Source organism: Mesoplodon mirus, assembly GCF_964341445.2.
Source record: "Mesoplodon mirus genome assembly, chromosome: 3".
NCBI lineage: Eukaryota > Metazoa > Chordata > Mammalia > Artiodactyla > Ziphiidae > Mesoplodon > Mesoplodon mirus.
In genome coordinates this window covers 49,611,131-49,633,926 of record NC_138978.1, presented here as the reverse complement: position 1 = coordinate 49,633,926, position 22,796 = coordinate 49,611,131, and the positions used below count along the sequence as shown (strand labels likewise).

Sequence of the window (22,796 nt, the reverse complement as noted above, 5' to 3'; positions counted from 1 at the left end):
GTGAGGAGCTTTCCAGGAAGGAAACAAGCGAAACATCTTGGGCACGTGAAAGAGCACAGAGTATGCAAAAGAAGATGTGCATGGCTTTAGCTTTACTAATAAGATGGAGAGTGAGATGAGGTCAGAGACATAGTTAGGGAGAAGATGACATAAGGGAAGGAACTTGAATTTTCTTTTAATTCTGATTAGTAATTCTCCTACTGATTTTAAGTAAGAGATCTGATATGATCTGATTTACATTTTTTAACTTTTTATTTTGAGATAATTATAGAGTCACAGGAATTGCATAAAACTGTACAGACAGGTCTCCTAAAACTTCACCCCTCCTCACCCTATGTTAGTAACTTATATAACTATATACATACAATATATAGAGTACCTATGTGTAATATAGTACAATAATGACACCATGAAATTGACATTGCTGCCATCCACAGAGCTTATCCAGATTTCAACAGTTCTATAGTTGTACTTGTGTGTGTGTGTGTGTGTGTATGCGTGTCTATAGTTCGAGGCAATTTTATAACAGGAGTAGTCTTACCACCACCACAATGAAGATGCAGAACTGTTTCATCATGTAACTTCTTTGTAGCCACTCTTCTCCCTCTCCCCAAAGCCCTAATCCCTGGCAGCCACTAATCTGTTTTCCATCTCTATATTTACAACAGTTCAAGAATATTATATAAATGGAAGCAAACAGTATGTAACCATTTGAAATTGGCTTTTTTGACTCAGCATAATTTCCCTGAGATCCATCCACCTGGTTGTTTATGTCAATACTTTCTTTTTATTGCAGAGTAGTATTCCATGGTATGTATGTACCATAGTTTATCATCCATTGAAGGATATCTGGGTTGTTTCCAGTGTTTAGCTATTATGAATAATATGAACATTCGTGTGCAGGTTTTTACATGAACATAAGTTTTCATTTCTCTGGAATAAATGCCCTGTTTATCATCCATTGAAGGTCATCTGGGTTGTTTCCAGTGTTTAGGTATTATGAATAATATGAACATTCTTGTACAGGTTTTTACATGAATATAAGTGGTCATTTCTCTGGAATAAATGCCCAGGAGTGAGACTGCTGCATTGTACTGTAAGTGATTTTTTGATTTTAAAAGAAACTGCTGTTTTCTAGAGTGGCTGTACCTTTTACGTTCCCACTAGCAATGTATGATTAGTGATCCAGTTTTTCTGTATCCTCACCAGCATTTGGTGTTATCACTAATTTTTATTTCTGCCATTCTGATAGACATATAGTGATATTTTATTTGTGGTTGTAATTTACATTTCCCTAACGGCTAATGATGTTGAACATCTTTTCATGTGCTTATTTGTCATCTGTACTTCAGTGAAATGTCTCTACATGTCTTCTGCCCATTTTCTAACTGGATCGTTTGTTTTTAACTGTTGAATTTTGAGTGATCTTTGTATGCTCTAGATCATAGCCGTTTGCTAGATACGTGATTTGCAAATATTTTCTCCCAAGCTGTAGCTTATCTTTTCATCTTCTTAACAAGGTCTGCACAGAGTAAAAGTATTTAATTCTAATGAAGTCAAATTTATCATATTCTCTTTTTTTTTGGTTTCGTTTTTTTTTTTTTTGGATTGTGCTTTTGGTGTGAAGTCTAAGAAGTCTTTACTTCATCCTAAGTCCTGAAGATTTTCTATGTTTTATCTAAAAGTTTTGTGGTTTTATGTTTACATTTAAATCTTGGACCTATTTTGAGTTAATTCTGTAAGGATTAGCTCAAGGTTCTTTTATTTTTATTTTATTTTATTTATTTATTTATTTATTTTTTGTGGTACCCAGGCCTCGCACTGTTTTGGCCTCTCCCGTTGCGGAGCACAGGCCCCGGACGTGCAGGCTCAGCGGCCATGGCTCACGGACCCAGCCGCTCCACGACATGTGGGATCTTCCCGGACCAGGGCAAGAACCCGTGTCCCCTGCATCGGCAGGTGGATTCTCAACCACTGCACCACCAGGGAAGCCCTATTTTTATTTTATTTTTTAATTTATTTTTTGCTTAAGGGTGTCCAATTGCCCTAGCACCATTTGTTGAAAAGGCTAGCCTTCTTCCATTGAATTGCGTTTGCAACTTTATCAAAAATCACTTGGGCATATTTGTGTGTGTCTATTTCTGGGTTCTCTATTTTGTGCCATTGATCTATATGTTTTTCTGTCAGTAGCGCACTGTCTTCACTACTGTAGCTATATAGTAAACTTAACATCAAATAGAGTGATTCCTCTGACATTACTACTCTTCCTTTTCAAACTTGTTTTAGCTGTTCTAGTTCTTCTAGCTTGACATAAATTTTTAAATAAGCTTTTCTAATATAAAAAAATGCTTGCTGGGACTTTGATAGGAATTTCATGAAGCTTATAGATCAATTTGAGGAGAATTAAAATCTTTACTATGTTGAGTTTCAATAAATGAACACTAAATGAATAATAAATGAAATGGTATATCTCTCATTTGTTTAGATCTTCTTTGTTTTCTTTCATCTGCATTTTATAATTTTTAGCATACAGATCCTGTATGTGTTTTGTCAGATTTATATCTAAGTGTTTAATTTTCTGTGGAGCTATTGTAAATAGTATTGTGTTTTTAATTTTAGTTTAATTTCAGTTTCCACATATTTTTTGTTTGTAGATTTTCCTGGTGTGTTCATCTTGTAAACTGCTACCTTGTTGAACTTATTTGTTCTAAGATTTTTCTTTTTTCCTCTGGGGCATTTTATTTGCATGTATGTATTACATCCCTGGAAAAAGAATCCAAGGATTTTCCCTCCTGTGTGTTTTCATCTTGCTTCTTCTTGGTTCCTGATGCCAGCTGAGGTTGTCAGTACAATGAAACCAAACTGATGGGACAGGAGCAGTTTATTCTGCCATTTTTCTAGATCTTTGAGTTGCACATCAAATCTGAGGCTGATCATTCTGCACTTATTTAGCCTGCCTGTAAGGTTCACAACAATTTTCCCAGCCCTGTGATCATCGATGATTTCAAATTCACCAATGTAACCATGCTTCATCATCACAGTTAGAAACCAGTTGGTGACTTTGGAGCATGGCCTAATAAGAACCTGTCATTTGCCTCTCTTTTAGGCACTGTTGATGCTCTTGAGAGCATCAGTCAGGACATTCATTCACACCATTATGGCAGCATGGAAAGGTGGCCGAGAGAGCTAGGACTTTTTTGTTTTGTTTTGAGAAATTTTTTTTGTAGATTCCTTGGGCCTGTCTACATAGACAATCATATTGTCTGCAAATCAAGATAGTTTTTTTTCTTCCTTTCAAATATATATGACATTTATTTCTTTTTCTTGCTTTATTGTGCTGGCTAGAATTTCTGGTAGTATGCTGAATGAGAGTGGTAAGAGTGAGCATACTTGCCTTTTTCCTAATCTTAGGGGAAAAGCATTTGGTTTTTCACCATTAAGTATAATGTTACCTGTAGAATTTTTTGTAGTTGCTCCTCATCAAGTTGAGAAGTCCCCCCTCTATTTCTATATTTTTTGTAGAGTTTTCATGATTGTGAATTGAACTTTGTCAAATGCTTTTTCTGCATCAGTTGATACGATTGTGTGAATTTCCTTTAGCCTGTTAATATGGTGGATTACATTGACTGATTTTCAAATATTGAACCAGCCTTGCATCCCTGGAATAAACCTCACTTTGTTGTAGTATATAAATTTTTTGTACATTGCTGGATCCAATAACCTAATGTTTTGCTGAATATTTTTTCATCTAAGTTCATGAGAGATATTGGTTGATTTACATTTTTAAAAGATTGCTCTGGTTTCTTTGTAGAGAATGGGTAGAAAAGCAAGAATGGCAGCTGGGAAACTAGTTAGATATTGTTCTTTTCTCTCAACCTTGAGTTCCCTCCTCAGCCCTAATCTTCATTTGTTTCTTAACTTACATTTTCCTCCTTTGGGTCCAAGTAACAACATAGTTCAAGTTCAATGAATATAACACTGGTGACCCCAACCCACCAACTCCAGAGAGTTTGCTCCAACTCCAGCAAAAGGGAATAAACTTTCCACTCCAGCCATGCAAGTCTTTGTGTTGAATATGTCATGTAACTTATTTATGCCTTACCCTTTCTTCAGTATCCTACTAAAGTCCTAGAACCCCCTCAAAGCTTTCCCAACCATTCCAGTCATAGGTAAGTGTTCCTTCCTCTCACCTCCTACAGTTCTTATTGTCCATGCTACCCATTTCATTTCATTCATTCACTTATGCATTCAAAAAACATTAATTGAGTATCTACTATTTTGAAGGCACTGTGCAGATACCAGGACACAGCTGTAAACAAACGAGATGAAGTTGCCTTTCCTAATGGAACTTACAGTGTACAGGAGGACACAGCATTAAATATATATATATATATATATATATATATATATATATATATAGAGAGAGAGAGAGAGAGAGAGAGAGAGAGAGATACACTCACAGAGAGTGATACAAATCAAGATAAGTGCTGTGAAGAAAAAGCATAGAACATTTAGAACAAAAGAGTAGACTACTTTCATTTTTTTTCTCTGCATATTCCAGTTTAATCATAAGTTCCCTGAGAATAGAGACCATATTTAATGTTGCTTGGTTAAACTCAGAATCTAACCCATAGTAGGTATGCAGTGGGGGGTTATTAATGATGAAGTGGCAATGAAGGAGAACAGTATGGTTTGAGGATGACTCTTAAGTACCAGGGGCTGAAGAAATTCCGCTTTTCTTTGCATCCCTGCAAAAAGTAAGCTCTGTAGAACGCCTTCCTATTGTGTTGGTTTAAAACACAGGGAACCATCTCTTTATGTGTTTTATCTCTGGCAGGGCTCTGAGAATTGTGGGGGGTTTTTTGTTTGTTTTTTTCTTGCAGTACGTGGGCCTCTCACTGTTGTGGCCTCTCCCGTTGCGGAGCACAGGCTACGGAAGCGCAGGCTCAGCGGCCATGGCTCACGGGCCTAGCCGCTCCGCAGCATGTGGGATCTTCCCGGACCGGGGCACGAACCCATGTCCCCTGCATCAGCAGGCCGACTCTCAACCACTGCGTCACCAGGGAAGCCCTGAGAATTGTTTTGTAATGCCTGCCTACTTACCTCAAATGTCCATGCATATCCATCCTCTCTCCAAATTATTGTTTTCTAAGACTGTGCACAATGGCGTGCTAGTAAATGTCTAACTGACTACCTCAAAAAGAAAAACCACCAGATTTGTAGCATTTGCTGATTTCGGTGGTGTAAATACTTCCACCATGGCCAATTTAAAACTACCAACAAGTTGTCACTAAACACAGAGATGAGAAGAAATGCACAGTAGCACATTTTTAGAATGCCATACAGATATAGCAGACGTAAATAACCTCAAGAGCATAGTTAATAGTGAAATGTAATACAATGTTAGGAAGTGGTGAGTCTTTTTGAGTATTTATGACCTTTTTCAAAATAATTTATTTAATTTTAAGTTAATGTAATTCCATTTTAATAATGACTGTGGGGCTTCCCTGGTGGCACAGTGGTTGAGAGTCCGCCTGCTGATGCAGGGGACATGGGTTCGTGCCCCGGTCCGGGAAGATCCCACATGCCGCGGAACGGCTAGGCCCGTGAGCCATGGCCACTGAGCCTGCGCGTCCAGAGCCTGTGCTCCGCAACGGGAGAGGCCACAACAGTGAGAGGCCCACGTACTGCAAATAAATAAATAAATAAATAAATAAAAAATGATGACTGTGTTTATCAGCTGGCTCACAACATTCCTAAAAATTTAACAACTGGCTCTCGTGAGATGGTAAGAGCCAGCTCCAGCACCCCACTTACTATGCAGCTTAAAAGACCCATATATGTCCCAGATGGAATCCAACTATGCTATATTTAGTCTTTAGTTAGACCAAGAGGAGAAAGCAAAGTTGAATCTTACTAAGTGACTCTCAACTCTCTCCCCCAGCTCTGCAAAACAATTGAGGGTCATACTAAGAGCTTCAGTGTGGCAATATTTCAAGTTAGCTGACTGAAGACCCACTTCTGACCACCTCTCCCTTGTCTACCTCCACTATAAAGGCTGAAAAAGTTAAGTACTCATTTTCTCAACTCCAGTGAGGCTGAGTTGCCAATGAGACATGAAAATGCTGGAGGGTAGAGAGTGGTCTGAAAAAGATTTTTGTTTTCCTAATGAAAGGACTAGATAGGTCTTTTACCCTTCCTTCCTGTCTCAGATATGAATACGATGTCTGGAGCTGCAGTAGCCATTTTGGAACTATGAAGCAATATGCATGAGGCAAAGGCCAAGAGAACTGAAGAGCTACCAGCTGTGGATTTATTGGGCTCCCAGACTAAAACCAAACCAGCAGACTCCATCAGACTTAATGTTATGTGAGGGGAAAAGCTCCTATTTCTTAAGCTCTTAGGAGTTTTCTGTTATTTACAGCCCATAAAGATAGGAATTTCACCTGTTTTGGCTTCTACCACCCTAAAAACTGGAAATAGAATAAGAAGAAAGGCAACTGATATGCCAAGCATGGTGCTGGGCGTTTTTCACACTTCATTCTCTTTAAGTTTCACAACAACACTATGAGAGATGACATTTTTAAATGTGTGTAATTTATCATGGTTAGTCACACTTTAAAGGAAGTGTGTTTTAAAGGAAGATTTGATAGAGCTGTGGTTATGTGGACCTTGAAAAATTAATTTCAGTGTAAATTTGCAAAGGTTTGAACACATATCCTTCTTCAGTAAAAGTACATCATACAAATATTTCCTTTGGATTAATTAGACACAAGCTGCCTACTGACAGACATAGCATAGCATCCATAACTACCTTTTGCCAAGTGACTAAGGACATATGGTTTGGTTAATAAACAGTGGGAACACTTTTCCTTTTATCAAAGCTGGCTTGGGTTTCAAGGAAATTTAGAAAAGATCTATCCCCCTGGTGGCATCTGTTAATGAGGAGGAGGAAGTGGTGCTTTCTGTGGAGTGGGCTGGTCCTCTCTTAGGCAGGCCAGAGGAGTGTTTCCCAGGGAACTAGAACTCTCCCGGTGGGAGTCAGGAGGGAAATGAAGGTGAGCACTGCATTTCCAGGGCTCCATCAATCAGTCAACAAGGAGTTAGAAGTCCCTGTGCCTTTAAAATATATGGAAGGTAGAGGATTCCTTGGCATGAGTCAGGAGCACTGAGAAATTGCAGAGGGTGCCAAGGGAGAAAAATGAGGGTGGAGTGACAGAAGCCACATCAGAAATTATATAAACAGCAAGGGATGTATTCCATCTCAAGGAATGGAATTCCTGTTGCTCAGTCATTCTTCAGGCATTCAGAGGAGAGAGGTACTTACTGAGTGTCTCCTATGACCTAGGTCCTGGGGGTGGTGCAGTGAATTATTAAGCAGACGTAGGTTCTGCTCTCATGGTGTTTACAGTCTGGTGGAAAAAACAAACAGTTAAAACAAGTTATAATAAAGTGGGAGGAGTGTAATAATAAGTGAACGCTATTATTTATATTCATCCTCTTCCCTTTAAGGTGTGATTATGTGGTGACATGGAATGAAGAAAGAGCACTGGACAAGAGCACCTGGTGAACCCCGTTTTGTTCAGTTATAGAACTTCATCAGTTGTGTGTCCTTGAGTAAATCCCTTTACCCTCTCCATCTTTCTTTTTCTTTAAAATGAGGTCAAATTAGATGGTTATGATTCTATTATTTACAATAAAAATAGCAACAGTAACTTCTAACAATCATTCCCACCCTGTTTGTGATTGCCTCATTTAACAAGTACCATTTATTTGTTTATAGATGTGCCCCAAAATTTGCTCCAAGGAACACGCTATTTCCTGTGCCTTTCCTCTCTCTACATGGCTCTGACTTGGGCTTCCTGGGCATTCCTTGCTAATACTGAAGGACCAACACCTGAGGTTGGACATACCAACATTCTACAGAAAGCCTCTATCTTTTGAACTGGTTCTTCTAGACAAGTACATTTCAAAGCAGTAATTCTTAACTCCAAGTCTTGAGTACCTTGGAAAACAAAGGATGAGCTTACAGGAGTCCATGAACACCTTTAAAATGCATGCAAAAAAATGCAGGCAACATTGTGTGTGTGTGTGTGTGTGTGTGAGAGAGAGAGAGAGAGAGAGTATTTTGGGGGGAAATGTTCACAGGGTTCTTGAGATCCTCAAAGGTGTCCATAATCCCAAAAGAATTTGGAGCACTGGCTCTGGAGGTTATGATCAAGACATGATCTCACAGGCTTCCCTGGTGGCTCAGTGGTTGAGAATCTGCCTGCTAGTGCAGGGGACACGGGTTCAAGTCCTGGTCTGGGAAGATCCCACATGCTGCGGAGCAACTAGGCCCGTGAACCACAACTACTGAGCCTGCGCGTCTGGAGCCTGTGCTCCGCAACAAGAGAGGCCACGACAGTGAGAGGCCCGTGCACCACGATGAAGAGTGGCCCCCGCTTGCCACAACTAGAGAAAGCCCTTGCACAGAAACGAAGATCCAACACAGCCAAAAAATAAAAATAAAAATAAATTAAATTAAAAGAAGGTTCAACATTTAAAAAAAAAAAAAAAAGACATGATCTCACCAACCTCTGAACACCCATTGTTCTTGTAACTTTCACCACTAATTCTACAGGGTTGTGCATCTTTTCTATCAGACTGTTCCTTTCTTAAGAGTGAAGATTATATCTTATTGAAACAAAGAAGTGTACAGGGAAAAAAAAATATATATATATATATGGAGAGAGAGAGAGAGTTTGGAGTCAGACAGACCTGGGTTCAAATCCCAGTTCCGCCACTTATTGGCTATGTGACCTGAGACAGGTTACTTAACTTTCAGACTGACTGTTTTTTTTGTCTGAGTTCCTTTCGGGTCTTCTGGAAATGTATCTTCCTTGTCTATAGGAGAAGGCAGGAGACTCAGTCTAAACCAATCACAGTAACTATTTTCCTAGCCATAGAGGTGGACAGCAGAGGGGCACAGGACCTTCACCCGCCAAATAGAGTCCCTCTCCAGGATCTTGCTCAGTGGTACTGGCAGGGGAAAAATCCTTTCCTATCTGGCTGCAGAGAAGTTGGGGCATGAACCTAAGCTGTGTACAGCCATGTCTCCATTCTTATGAGGACATCTGTCAGTAAAGTGAATGAACAGACTTGACAAACAGCAAGAAGCAGAGGTAGGAGAGAAAGAATCTTGCGAGTTTCAATATTCCAAGCTTCTCAGTTACATAAACCAATAAACCCCACTTTGCATTTAAGCAAGCTTGAGCTCAGTCCGTCACATGCAACCAGAATCTTGAGCCCATCGGTAAGTAAGGGTAATAATACCTGTTCCTAAGGTGTTGTGAAGATAAAATAACATGTAGCTAAGAACTAAGCAATAAGTTTTCACCTTGCTTGTGACTGCTCCATTTCAACAGGTACCATTTATTTATTCTTCAATGTGTTCAAAGGAGAACCAGTTACACAGGCTATTTCTAGGTTTTCTCTGAGTTAAAAAAAAATAATGAAATAAGTTGAGAAATGCTTGATTAAACAAAATTCTTTCCTCCCATGAGACTTTCCAGGGTCTTTGAATTTGCCTTATGAATTCCCAACTGGGCAAAGCAATATGACCACAGGACCCTGTGTCAAGCAACATCTGTGAAGACATTTTGGGAACTGTTATCTGTGTGGCTAATTCACTAGGTTGCTGTGGCAAACACAGCTTCAGTGAGAGAGTGACTGTCATCATCGGTTCCTTTTCTTTTTCTTTTTTTTTAATTTAACAAATTTAATCAGTTATACATATACATATGTTCCCATATCCCCTCCCTTTTGCGTCTCCCTCCTGCCCTCCCTATCCCACCCCTCCAGGCGGTCACAAAGCACATCGGTTCCTTTTCTACCTGAGCAAAAGTCCACGAGGTTTTCACCTCAATTCTGACAATTATTAGCTGTGGGACTTGGAAAAGTCACTTCCGTTCTCTGAGTCTCAGCTTCTTCATCTGTAAGGTGATGATGTTAGACTCCATGACCTTTTAGAACCCATCTAACTGTATAATTCTCTGCTTGTGGGATTATAAAAGGTTCTGGGAGATCGGACATAGACAGTCTGGACACTCTGGGCCTGTGAAGGCCAGGAAAGGCCTAGGCTGTTGCATGGAGAATGGGAGGGAAGCTGGTGCACTGCAGTCACGGTTCACGGCAGTCACTGGAACCACTTCCACTTTTTGGAGATTTTCTTCCAACATTCTAGCATAATAATCTCTGGATTATCTCAGCTTTTAAAAAATTGAGGTCTCTAGTGGCACTAGATTCTTCTACCTTTAATATGTGGATGGAACAAAAGTAGAGACTCATAAAATAAAAGGTTAATGTAACTGAATGTTTGCCCTGTGGATCCTCAAAGGCCAAGAAAACCTAACAGAAAGAAGTGATGGAGAGTGAAGATCATACAACTTAGAACTCTGGACTCCTGAACAACAACTTTGTATTCTTCACTTACTTATTCAAATTTAACCAAGACAGCTGTCAACCGAAATCTCTTCTCTTCCGCTCTCCTCAAACTAACCAACAGGAAACCTTCTTAGGGGTGCTTAGTAAGTGTAAATGAAATGACAATGGAGGAAACCTTTTGAAAACTGCAAATGCTCCACAAATAAATTATTTTTATTATTATTCATAACATTTAAAGTATGATTTTGGCTTTACCACAGACATGACTTCAGGCAAGTAATTCATCAGCTCCACCCTCCATATAAAACGGATGCGGTAATAGATGCGAAAGATTAGCTAGAAATGATGGTGGACGCCTTTGAAAACTGAGGGTCATTGCAATACTTCCTAATTAATAGTAACCATACAATATGAAGTTATAAATAGATCTGTATCGGAGCAGAACCCAGAGGGCTCTGCTACTTTTTCACTTGTTGCCATTTTGATTTAGTCCATTAGTTCCACTAGCCTATAATTAGCATAACACCCTGGAAAGTTAATCCAGACTGGTGAGTCAACATCAGGGAAATGAAACAGACTTCTAAATCATGTTGAAATTAAGCTGAAGCCTGACAGCCAGGTCCTCCTGGTTTCAGAAGAAATAAAAGCCTCAAACCTTGGGTTTTCAACCACAGATATGGGAGTCCATTTTTCTCTTTTCAACAACTGAGTTTCAACATTACTAACAAGGTAAACATATTCTTTATTCAAATTTTTAATCAGTCAGAGAATTGCAAGCTGTTACATTATAACTGCATATTCTTCAGAAAATATAATTAAGATAAACTGCCCAATTTCTATCTCCTGGCAAAGATTCTGGAGTCGGCCTGAACAAGAGGGTTCTGAAGGTCTGAGCTGGCAGAGGAAGTTTTTGTTTTTGTTTTTGTTTTTGTTTTTTTTTGCGGTACGTGGGCCTCTCACCGCTGTGGCCTCTCCCGTTGCGGAGCACAGGCTCCGGACGCGCAGGCTCAGCGGCCATGGCTTATGGGCCCAGCCGCTCCGCGGCATGTGGGATCTTCCCGGACCAGGGCACGAACCCGTGTTCCCTATATCGGCAGGCGGACTCTCAACCACTGCGCCACCAGGGAAGCCCAGAGGAAGTCTTTTACTGGAAACTGTGAGATTTCTGAAATCTGAACCCATGGACAGAGGGATCCAACAAGCAGGAAGGGGAGTCGAATAATACTATAGTCAAGAGGCCACCGGCAGATTAGCCACCATATGGAAGGCTGGAGTACAGAACCGGCTACCCAGGAGCTGGAAGATGAAAATGAGGAGCAGTGGAATAAAAATGGGAGTGTGTGTTTGGGGCACTTCTGCCTGAACAAGCTTTGCTTTCTTGAGCTGCCATGTGGTGTCATGTGTAGGTGAGTATGATGAGCTAAAGGCCAGGAACTAGGTCATCAGAGAAATAAATGCATCCTTTCATCTTTCTCGTTTTGTAAAATCTTTTCACTTTCCAAATTAAATAGTTCCATTCCCCTTTCCGTGTAAATGCCTATCAGCTTTAACTGTTTTATTCCCAGTTGTATGCAGGTGATATGATTGGGAAAGTCTGCAACCTTTCCTAATTAAATGTCAATTCATCTAAAGCCTAAGTTATCATCTTCCCTTCTGGTTGAATCCTGACTTCAGATCATCCAGTCTTAAAATCTAGGAGTCTTTCCTTTTCCTTGATCATCAAATCCAATTGCCAAATCCTTCTGCGTACTTCTTTTCAGTCTCACCCCACAGCTGTTTATTTGATCTTTTATGTTCAATACACTAATGCCAGTTTAATCTTCTTAAGGTACATCTTCAGTCATGTCATTCCCAGACTCAAAACATTTAATGGCTGCTCACTGCCTAACAAATTCAGGGAAACTCCTCAGTTTGGCAGTCAAAACCTTGGCCTTATCTTCCGTCTCCCATTCACTCCACAATCTGATAGCATGCATTTCCTTAGGTTGTGGACTTCTGGATTCTTAGCTCACCTACGACAAGTGAAAAGCCTCCCAAAGTGGAAGTAGGGGAATCAGTTTGCATGTACAGGGGATAGATCTGCCCATTAGTCATGGGGGCTCAGGAAAACCCATAGCTGCTGCTGGAAAAATAACCAAAAGCTAAGTTGGACTGCCATCAGGTCAGTTGTATCATCTTCTTAAGTGACGAAAGACACCACATTAACTTTCATTTATTTATTTAAATAAATTTATTTATTTTATTTATTTATTTTTGGCTGCGTTGGGTCTTCGTTGCTGCGTACGGTCTTTCTCTAACTGCAGCGAGCGGGGGCTACTCTTTGTTGCGGTGCGCAGGCTTCTCATTGCAGTGGCTTCTCTTGTTGTGGAGCATGGGCTCTAGGGCACACGGGCTTCAGCAGTTGTGGCGCGCGGTCTCAGTAGTTGTGGCGCACGGGCTTAGTTGCTCTGCAGCATGTGGTATCTTCCTGGACCAGAGCTCAAACCCATGATCCCTGCATTGGCAGGCGGATTCCTAACCACTGTGCCACCAGGGAAGCCCCCACAGTAACTTTTAAATGACTCCCCATTTAGCAATATGCTTTCTTTATTAAAGGGTGGGAGGAGGCTTGAACTTAAAATTACCTTTTCCTCTTCCTTCTTCTAGATTTCTCCGTTTTTTCATACTGATTTTTTTTTGCAGTAAATAATCAGACTCTAGATTCCTCTAAAAGTAATTGCTCTCTTTCCCCAACATTATCACTGTGTTTTTAAGCAAAACATTAGCAAACTAAATCCAGTAACATATATAAAGTAGTATCACCATGATAAAGTGGGCTGTATCCCAGAATGCAAGATTGGTTTAACATCTGAAAATCAATTAAAGCAATGCATCAGATTAATAGAATAAAAAACAGAACCACATAATTATGTCAGTATGCAAAGAAAAAGCATTTGACAAAATCCAACACCCTTTCATGATAAAACACTCAACAAACTAGAAATAGAAGGAAACTATCTCAACATAAATAAAAGCTATATATGAAAAAGCCAGAGCAAACATCATACTTAATGGTGAAAGACTGCATGCTTTCCTCCTAAGATCAGGAAAAAGACAAGGATGGCTGTTATTGCCACCTCTATTCAACACCGACCATACTGAAGGTTCTAGCCAGGGCAATTAGGCAAGGAAAATTTTTAAAAGGCATCCAGATTGGAAAGAAAGAAACAAAACTCTCTCTATTCACAGAAAACATGATCTTGTGTATAGAAAATCCTAAGACATACACTAGGAAACTATTAGAATTAGTAAACAAGTTCAGCAAGATTGTTACAAGAGCAATACGTAAAATTCAATTGTATTTCTATACATTTGCATTCAAATAATCCAAGTATGAAATTAATAAAAACAACCCCATTTACAGTAGCATCAAAAAGAGTAAAATATTTAGGTATAAATCTAGCAAAAGGAGTACAAGACTTGTACTCTGAAAAATAGAAAACAGTGCTGAAAGAATTAAAGAAGATCTAAATAAATGGAAAGACATCCCATGTTCATGGATTGAAAGACTTAATGTTGTTAAGATGGTAATATTCCCCAAATTTGTCTACAGATTCAGTGCACTCCCTATCAGGATTCCAGCTGACTTTCTTGTAGAAATTGACAAACTGGTTCTAAAATTAATATATGATTGCAGGGAACCCAGAATGGCCAAAACAATCTTGAAAAAGAACCAACTTGAAGAATTCACACTTGATTTTAAAACTTACTAAAAAGGAACAATAATCAAGAGAGTGTGGTATAGGCATAAGGATAGACATATATCTCAATGGAATAGAAATGAGATTCCAGAAATAAACCCATGTGTCTATGTTTAATTGATGTTTGACAGGGATGCAAGACCATTCAATGGTGAAAGAATAGTCTTTTCAACAAAGAGAAGCCAAATTAGATAGCCAAATGCAAAAGAATGAAATTGGTCCTTTACCTCACACCATATACAAAGATTAACTCAAAATGGATCAAAGACCTAAATGTAAGAGCTAAACATATAAAATTCTTAGAAGAAAATATTGATGAAAAACTTCATGACATTGGATTTGGCAATGATTTATTGGATATGAGACCAAAAGCACAGCAACAAAAGAAAAAAAAGAGATAAATTGGACTTCATCAAAATTTAAAACTTTTGTGCTTCAAAGGACGCTGCCAAAAAAATGAAAAGACACACACAGAATGGGAGAAAATATCTGCAAATCATACATCTGGTAAAGGATTTGGATCTAGAATATAAAAGAACACTTGCAACCTAATAATAAAAAGACAATCCAGTTCGAAAAGGAGCAAAGGACTTGAACAGACCTTTCTCCAAAGAAGATATACAAATGACCAATAAGCCCATGAATAGATGCTCAATATCATTGGTCATCAGGGAAATGCAAACCAAAACCATGTGATACCACTTCACGCCCACTAGGGTGGCTATAATCAAAAGGTCAGTTTATAACAATTAGTAGAGAAAATGTGGAGAAATCGGACCCTCATACACTGCTGGTGAGAATGTAAACTGGTTAGGCTATTTTGGAAACAATTTGGCAAGTCCTCAAAAAATTAAACAGAGTTAACATTTGACCCAGCAATTCTGCTCTTAGATATATACCCAAGAGAAAGGAAAACAGATGACCACACAAAAGCTTTTACATAAGTGGTTATAGAAGCATTATTCATAATACCCTAACATTCAAATGTCCATCAGGAAGGGATAAACAAAATGTGGTATATCCATATAATGAAATACTACTCAGCCATAAAATGGAATGAAGTACTGATATATGCTATATAACATGGATGGGCTTCCCTGGTGGCGCAGTGGTTGAGAGTCCACCTGCCGATGCAGGGGACACGGGTTCGTGCCCCGGTCCGGGAAGATCCCACATGCCGCGGAGCGGCTGGGCCAGTGAGCCATGGCCGCTGAGCCTGCGCGTCCAGAGCCTGTGCTCCGCAACGGGAGAGGCCCCAACAGTGAGAGGCCCGCATACCGCAAAAAAAAAACAAAAACAAAAACAAAAAAAACATGGATAAAGCTTGAAAACAGTATACTAAGTAAAAGAAGCCAGACAAAAAGGCCACATATTGTAAGATTCCACCTACATGAATTTTCTAGAATAGGCAAATCTATAGAGACATAAAGTAGATTTGTGTTTGTTCAGCTGGGGAGGATAAGGAAACAGAATAAGGATGGCTAAAGGAAACATCCATCTAAGTTTCCATATTCCAAATAGAATAAGGATGGCTAAAGGAAACATCCAAGTTTCTTTCTTAGGTGATGAAAATGTTAGAAAATTGACAGTGGTGATAGTTGTACATACCCATGAATATACTAAAAAACATTGAACTGTACACTTTCAATGAGTGAACTGTATAGTATGTGGATTACATCTTAATCAAGCTGTTACCAAAAGAAAAAAAAAATCAATGCCCAAGTAGAGTACTCAAGGTATAGCCATTGGCGCCATTTTCTTGTGGCTGTTTTTACTAATTTTTAAACATATATAATGGGTATGAATTTGCATCCATCAATATCTGGTAAATTAAATACCATTTTACTTTACTTTTTCTGAAACAATTTAAAGCTCACCTAAAACTCCATTTGCCAAAGCATTGAAATGTTGAATTACAATCACAATTAGGACTCCCTCCCCAACTGCAGGGGTGGGGGGTGGATTTATACAAGTTGCAGGGGTCTTCTGTAGTCTGAAGCATCAAGAAGTGCCCTCTGGTCTCTCTATACTAGTTAACACTGAAAGAATCACAGTTTAGCCCTGCACAAGCTAAGGTCCTCCAAGGGAAAGTGGTTCTGCTACTTCCCTGCCCTGCTGGAGAGTGGGGAATTTTGTGGAGGCTGGAGATGCCGGAAGACCAGGCAGTCATTTCTCTTTGAGCTCTTTCTACTTCTTGGGGTACTGTGAGGCAACAGGGCAAGGCTCTTCCTCCTCATGGAATATACAAAATACTAACCTCTTCCTAGTCTTGGAAAATCTCCTTCTCTGTCAGGGTCTGCTCCTTTTACTCCCTACCTTGAAGTACTTTTATCCATCTTCTTCCATTCTGTGGGATTTCTGCTCCCATCAATGACAGATCTGCTTATATAAGACCATCCCTCTTACTGAGAACAACCAGACAAGTCAGGCAGAATAGAAAAAATATCTATTTAAAGGCACTGGAAAGTTTCCAAGTGAGAACTTGAAGGGCCAAATCCCAAAGAGAAAGGAAGTTCAGAGAGGTGAACATGATGAGTGAGCCCATCATTTGGCACTGCTTTTCCCTTTCATGCGTTTGCTGATTCTTAATCATCAATCAAGAAGCTGAGAAGCTGAGGAGAGTTTTGGGCAGTCTTACAGAACTGAGATGACAAAAATTGGAGATCAAGGGCCACTAAAGAGGAAGGGCTTGGATAAACACCCCAGGTTTTCATTTAGTATGGTAATCTGTTACACTGGTGGCCCCTGCAATGAAACACACCTTCCAATATTTATGCCTTGGGGTGGGTCTCTTCACATTGGCTCTGGGCTTGGTCACGTGATTTGTCTTCATCAATAGTACATCAGTAAAAGTGACACAAACATAGATTTGATAAGCACTTGCTCACTAGGGTTTGCATTTTTGAAATTCTCCCTCTTAGAACCCAGCATAAGGAAGTTCAGGTTATCCCAATGGAGAAATAGGCCATGTGGAGAAGCCCTGAAGGATGGGACATTATATGGAGAGACGGGTCATGTGGAAGAGCAAAAAAATGCCCCAGCCAAGCTCTCAGGTGATGGAACTTTATGAGTGATCCCAGCCAACACCAAATGGGGCAGAAGAACAATCCAGTCAACTCAGAGAATTATGAGAAATGATTAGTCATTGATGTTTAAAGCCACAAGTGTTGTGGTGTTTTGAGATACAACAATATATAACCAAAACAGTTGGGAACCCTAAAGTATGCTAGGAGTAAAGGTGGTCCAAAAGTAAACCAGCCCCCACAAAGATTGATGTCTGGCTTCCAAAAACACTTAATCCTTTATTAGATTACTTTGTTTATCATTCCTACTCCCAGTTACCTGCCAGAAGATAAAGTAAATCCACTTGTAAGGAAGATAACATCATCTAGAACCTAAGGTCATCTATATAGTTTTTAAACAATATATAATCTATAAAATTTTATGCCCAGAAAAAAGATTTTAATTATGCTTACAAAAACATAAGAATTGATTGGTAATCAAGAGAAAAATCAGACAATAGAAATGGACCCACAGAAGCACAGATATGGAAGTTATCAGACGCTGACTATAAAACAGCTGTAATTAATCTGTTAAAGAAATTAAGATAAAGAATTTCAGAAAAATGTGAAAGGCATAAGAATTAAAGTGAATTATGAATTTAAATATACAATAACTGAAATTAAGAACTCAATAGATAGGCTTAGCAGATACGATGTAGCTGAAGAGAGAATGTGTGAACCAGAGGAAAGGACAGAAAAAATAATCTAGACTGAAGCACAGAGACAAAAGAATAAAAAATATAGAAACAAGCATAGGAGACAGAAATGGTTCAGTGAAAAGAGCCTCACATTCATTTAATTGAAGTCGCAGGAGGAGAGAGAGAATGAAACAGAAGTAATATAAAGAAGCAATAGCCAAGAATTTTCCAAGCTATGAAAGATCTCAAGCCACATATTCAAGAATCTCTGCAAACTCCATTGAAAACAAGTACAAATAAAACCATCCATAGACACATCACAGTTAAACTGCCAGAAACCAAGAACAGACAAATATTGTAGATTGGATAAGAAAACAACTCAACTCTTTCATTTCAAAGGTTACCTAGGAAGGTTAACTGATCTTGTCTCCTAAATGGATTCTCTACTTTCACTCTTCCTCTCTTCCATACCATTCTCTACACTGCAGTTAGGTTGATCTTTTAAAAATTTAAATAACATCCATCACCTCTCTCCTCTATACAAATGATTCAATGGTTTCCCATTCCTTCAGAATAGAGTTCAAACCCCTTATCACAGTTTAAAAGGCCCTCTCAGATCTGGTATCTGTCTAGGTTTCTAGATTCCTTTCTCATTGCTACCTCTGTAGAACTCTGCACTCCAGCCACACTCCACTGACTTCTTTTTTTTTTTTTTTTTTTTTTTTTTGTGGTACACGGGCCTCTCACTGTTGTGGCCTCTCCCATTGTGGAGCACAGGCTCCGGACGCACAGGCTCAGCGGCCATGGCTCACGGGCCTAGCCGCTCCATGGCATGTGGGATCTTCCCGGATGGGGGCACGAACCCATGTCCCCTGCATCAGCAGGCAGACTCTCAACCACTGCGCCACCAGGGAAGCCCTCCACTGACTTTTTTTTTTTGTTACGCGGGCCTCTCACTGTTGTGGCCTCTCCCGTTGCGGAGCACAGGCTCCGGACGCGCAGGCTCAGCGGCCATGGCTCACGGGCCCAGCCACTCCGCGGCATGTAGGATCTTCCCGGACTGGGGCACGAACTCGTGTCCCCTGCATTGGCAGGCGGACTCTCAACCACTGTGCCACCAGGGAAGCCCCTCCACTGACTTTTAATTCCCCTAAATTGCTTCCTTCTTACCCACTCCATGGCCCTTGCACATGCTGTTCCTATTCTTTGGAACTCTCTCCCTTCATCTTACATTACTTTTTCTGGTTTTCCTACTTTCTATCGTATTATTGTTTAAAATTTACTTTGGAAAACTTTCCAGATTTCCTAGATTTGGTAATTTATGCCCATAGGAGACAAGAAATTTGCTCCTTACTTCCTGAAATGCCCCTGTCAAAGCACCTATCACACTTTTTGATTACTGCTTATTTTTCTATCTCCATTTATAGCCTTTAAAGTTCTAAAGGGGCAGAAACTATGCATGTTTTGCTCACAGTTGTCTCCCTAGTCCTCAGCCTGCCTCAAAATAGACACTCAATAAATGTTTTTTAAATTACTTATTAATTATTATTAGAAACCCCTCATATCTTATCTTCAAAACAGTCCATTAACTAATCTCCAAAATTTACAAGCAGCTCATGCAGCACAATATCAAAAACACAAACAACCCAATCCAAAAATGGGCAGAAGACCTAAATAGACATTTCTCCAAAGAAGATATACAGATTGCCAACAAACACATGAAAGGATGCTCAACATCACTAATCATTAGAGAAATGCAAATCAAAACTACAATGAGGTATCACCTCATACCAGTCAGAATGGCCATCATCAGAAAATCTACAAACAATAAATGCTGGAGAGGGTGTGGAGAAAAGGGAACCCTTTTGCACTGTTGGTGGGGATGTAAATTGATACAGCCACTATGGAGAACAGTATGGAGGTTCCTTAAAAGACTAAAAATAGAACTACCATATGACCCAGCAATCCCACTACTGGGCATATACTCTGAGAAAACCATAATTCAAGAAGAGTCATGTACCACAGTGTTCACTGCAGCTCTATTTACAATAGCCAGGACATGGAAGCAACCTAAGTGTCCATCGACAGATGAATGGATAAAGAAGATGTGGCACATATATACAATGGAATATTACTCAGCCATAAAAAGAAACGAAACAGTTATTTGTAGTGAGGTGGATGGACCTAGAGTCTGCCATACAGAGTGAAGTAAGTCAGAAAGAGATAAACAAATACCATATGCTAACACATATATATGGAATCTTAAAAAAAAGAAAAAATGGTTATGAAGAACGTAGGGGCAGGAGAGGAATAAAGATGCAGATGTAGAGAATGGACTTGAGGACACAGCGGGGGTAGGGGTAAGCTGGGACAAAGTGAGAGAGTGGCATGGACTTATATATACAGCCAAATGTAAAATAGGTAGCTAGTGGGAAGCAGCTGCAGAGCACAGGGAGGTCAGCTCAGTGCTTTGTGATCACCTAGAGGAGTGGAATAGGGAGGGTGAAAGGGAGAAGCAAGAGGGAGGAGATATGGGGATATATGTATATGTATAGCTTATTCATGTTGTTATAAAGCAGAAACTAACACACCATTGTAAAGCAATTATACTCCAATAAAGATGTTAAAAAAATAAAAACTTAATAGATTAAAAAAAAAACAGTCCATTATACCTCTCTTCTAGACCAAGCTATTTCTTTTTCTTCTAAAAGCTTCTAAATAAGGATAAATGTGAATTAAATATTTATTTTGGGGGGGGTCCTTTAACATTTTCAAGATTCTACTGCAATAAAAATAAAAATGTAAGTGAAGGTATGAATATTCATACCACAGTCCCCTCTCCTGCTATCCCAATTCAACAGAGTTTAAAGTGCTCACTTGCTTTCTTACATGCAAAAAAGTGTGATTATACTACTCACATCTTCAAATGACACTTTGGCTTTTCAGTCTCTCCAGGATCTGGTTCAAAAATGGCCTTCCTTTTTTTTTGTAGCCTTCTGTGGCTCCTTTCCAGTTTTTATCACAGACTTTGTTTTTCTCTGCTTCCTCTTCTCAGCTCAGCACAGTTTCCTCTGTCATGTTCTATAAACCTGCCACTGTTGATGAGTCTTTTTATGTGCCATCTGAATCGGTCGGCCCTGTCTCATTACCTCTTGAGTTCTATTTTGAATTTCAGTGGCAAACAATTTTTTCTTTACCTGCTACTTTCTCTTCCCTTATAACGGATTTCTTAATTTGGTCACTGAATTAACTCTTTAAACACAGTGCAAAATTGAATGTCATCACTTTGCCAACATCAAATTTTGTCTACTTTGTTTAGAGTTGCATCACCAATGCCAAGAATAGTACTTGGCACCTGACAAATACTAAGTAAATATTTGTTGAAAAAATTAAATACCTTGGCAGGTACTCTATGACAGGTTGCTTGGGTTGATTTAGATTACTTTTGTTCTTCATATGCCACAGATAAATATCTAAAATGTCATTGAGTACCTAGAAGTGGATAACACTTAATAAAATTTTATTTTAATATACACATTGTGGCCTGATCCAATTATAGGCATTCTTCCTTAGCAGGTTCTTTTTTGTTGTTGTTCAGAAATGTAACAAGAGAGGAGTTTTGTTATGTTCATTAACCAATTACGAGACTACTCCCTTTGCATATTATTCCTAGTCTTTGGTCTATAATCTAGTCTTTAATCAATACAACAAATACAGTTACTTCATTTAAATGTAAACAGCAGTGATAAATTCACCCTGTAAATCAAATTGCTGGTGTTTACAAATGTAGTAGCAAGTACTAGACAAGAAGGGCTCATGGTCCAGGGAAAAGGATGCTAATAGAGAAAGTGCAGAGAAAATTTCTGGGTACTGTCCCTAATTTAAGATTTGGGGTAAAGGGGGATTTTAGTGAGTGCCTGGTTGGCAACAGGAGGGATTTGACGGTATGAGAAAGGTTAGATGGTGGACTTCAGAGTTCAGGAAGAAACCAGGGTAAGCGTAATAGGAGATGAAGTGAGATATGGAAAAAGCATCAGGATCTTGGGAGAGGGTGGGGAAAGAACTTGGGAGAAGCAAGAATAAAAGGAAATTGAAGGTGGGAAATACCAAGGACCAGGGCTTAGATGGTAGTCAGTGGACTAAAGATAGGGCCCCTGCGCGCTAATGCTAAAAGTAGAAAGAGAAAGCAAAGAAAGCAGGCCTTTGAAGGGGAAGAGGAATGCTCAAAGGGGGAAACCAACAGGGGTGCGGTCCCCTCCTCCAAAGGGCATAAAAAAGAGGGAGGGCAGTCCTCCCTCAAAAGGCAGAACAAAGACGGAATCCTGAGCCAAAGGGTGCAGTAGAATGTGGGTGGGTGGATGAGCAACAGGAGGGAAGTAGAGGTCCAAGGTGTTCGAATGAGTCAGAGGCTGAAGGAGGGTGATGCAGTCAGGAGTTTTTGGAGGTTTTCACAGACAGCACTGGGATTTGGAGTTCCGGTTGTAAAAATATGTTTCGGACTCTCAGGGTATTTTTGCATGAGTTTGGTAGAGTCCAGTCAGGTTGGCTGGGGGTAGGTGGTGGTCAGTCAATGTTGGAAGGAAAATTCAAGGAGGGCTGGGAATTCACTTCAACCAGTTTAGGGTGATTTCAGCCAAAGTTGGAGGGATTTAGGTCAAGAGTATGTGGGGGGTGCATTTCAGCCCGGGTGGGTTGGTTTGCCTGCTTTGGGCATGAACTTAAGTGGGCGCTGAAGGGTATGTCAGGCAGCGTGGCTGGAGGATTTCCTTCAGGACCGCGGTGCAAGTCAGGCCAGGTTTGGGGTGGGTTACAGTAGCCGCCGAGCGCACTGCGTTTAGGCTGGGGTGCGTTCCGAGCCGCGCCGGGGCGAGCAAGTCCGGGAGCTGGAGTCCGGCGGGGACTCCGGCGAGGTTCAGGGGGAACCGCCGTCA

The 22,796-nt window shown here is 39.9% G+C and overlaps 1 pseudogene across 1 annotated transcript; it reads right to left on the bottom strand.

Annotated features, from left to right (window-relative positions):
- Positions 1-2,738: 2,738 nt before the first annotated feature.
- Positions 2,739-3,165, bottom strand: LOC309800544 (small ribosomal subunit protein uS8-like; annotated as a pseudogene). The gene has a single exon. The product of its transcript is annotated as a small ribosomal subunit protein uS8-like (transcript).
- Between the last annotated feature and the right edge of the window lie 19,631 nt (positions 3,166-22,796).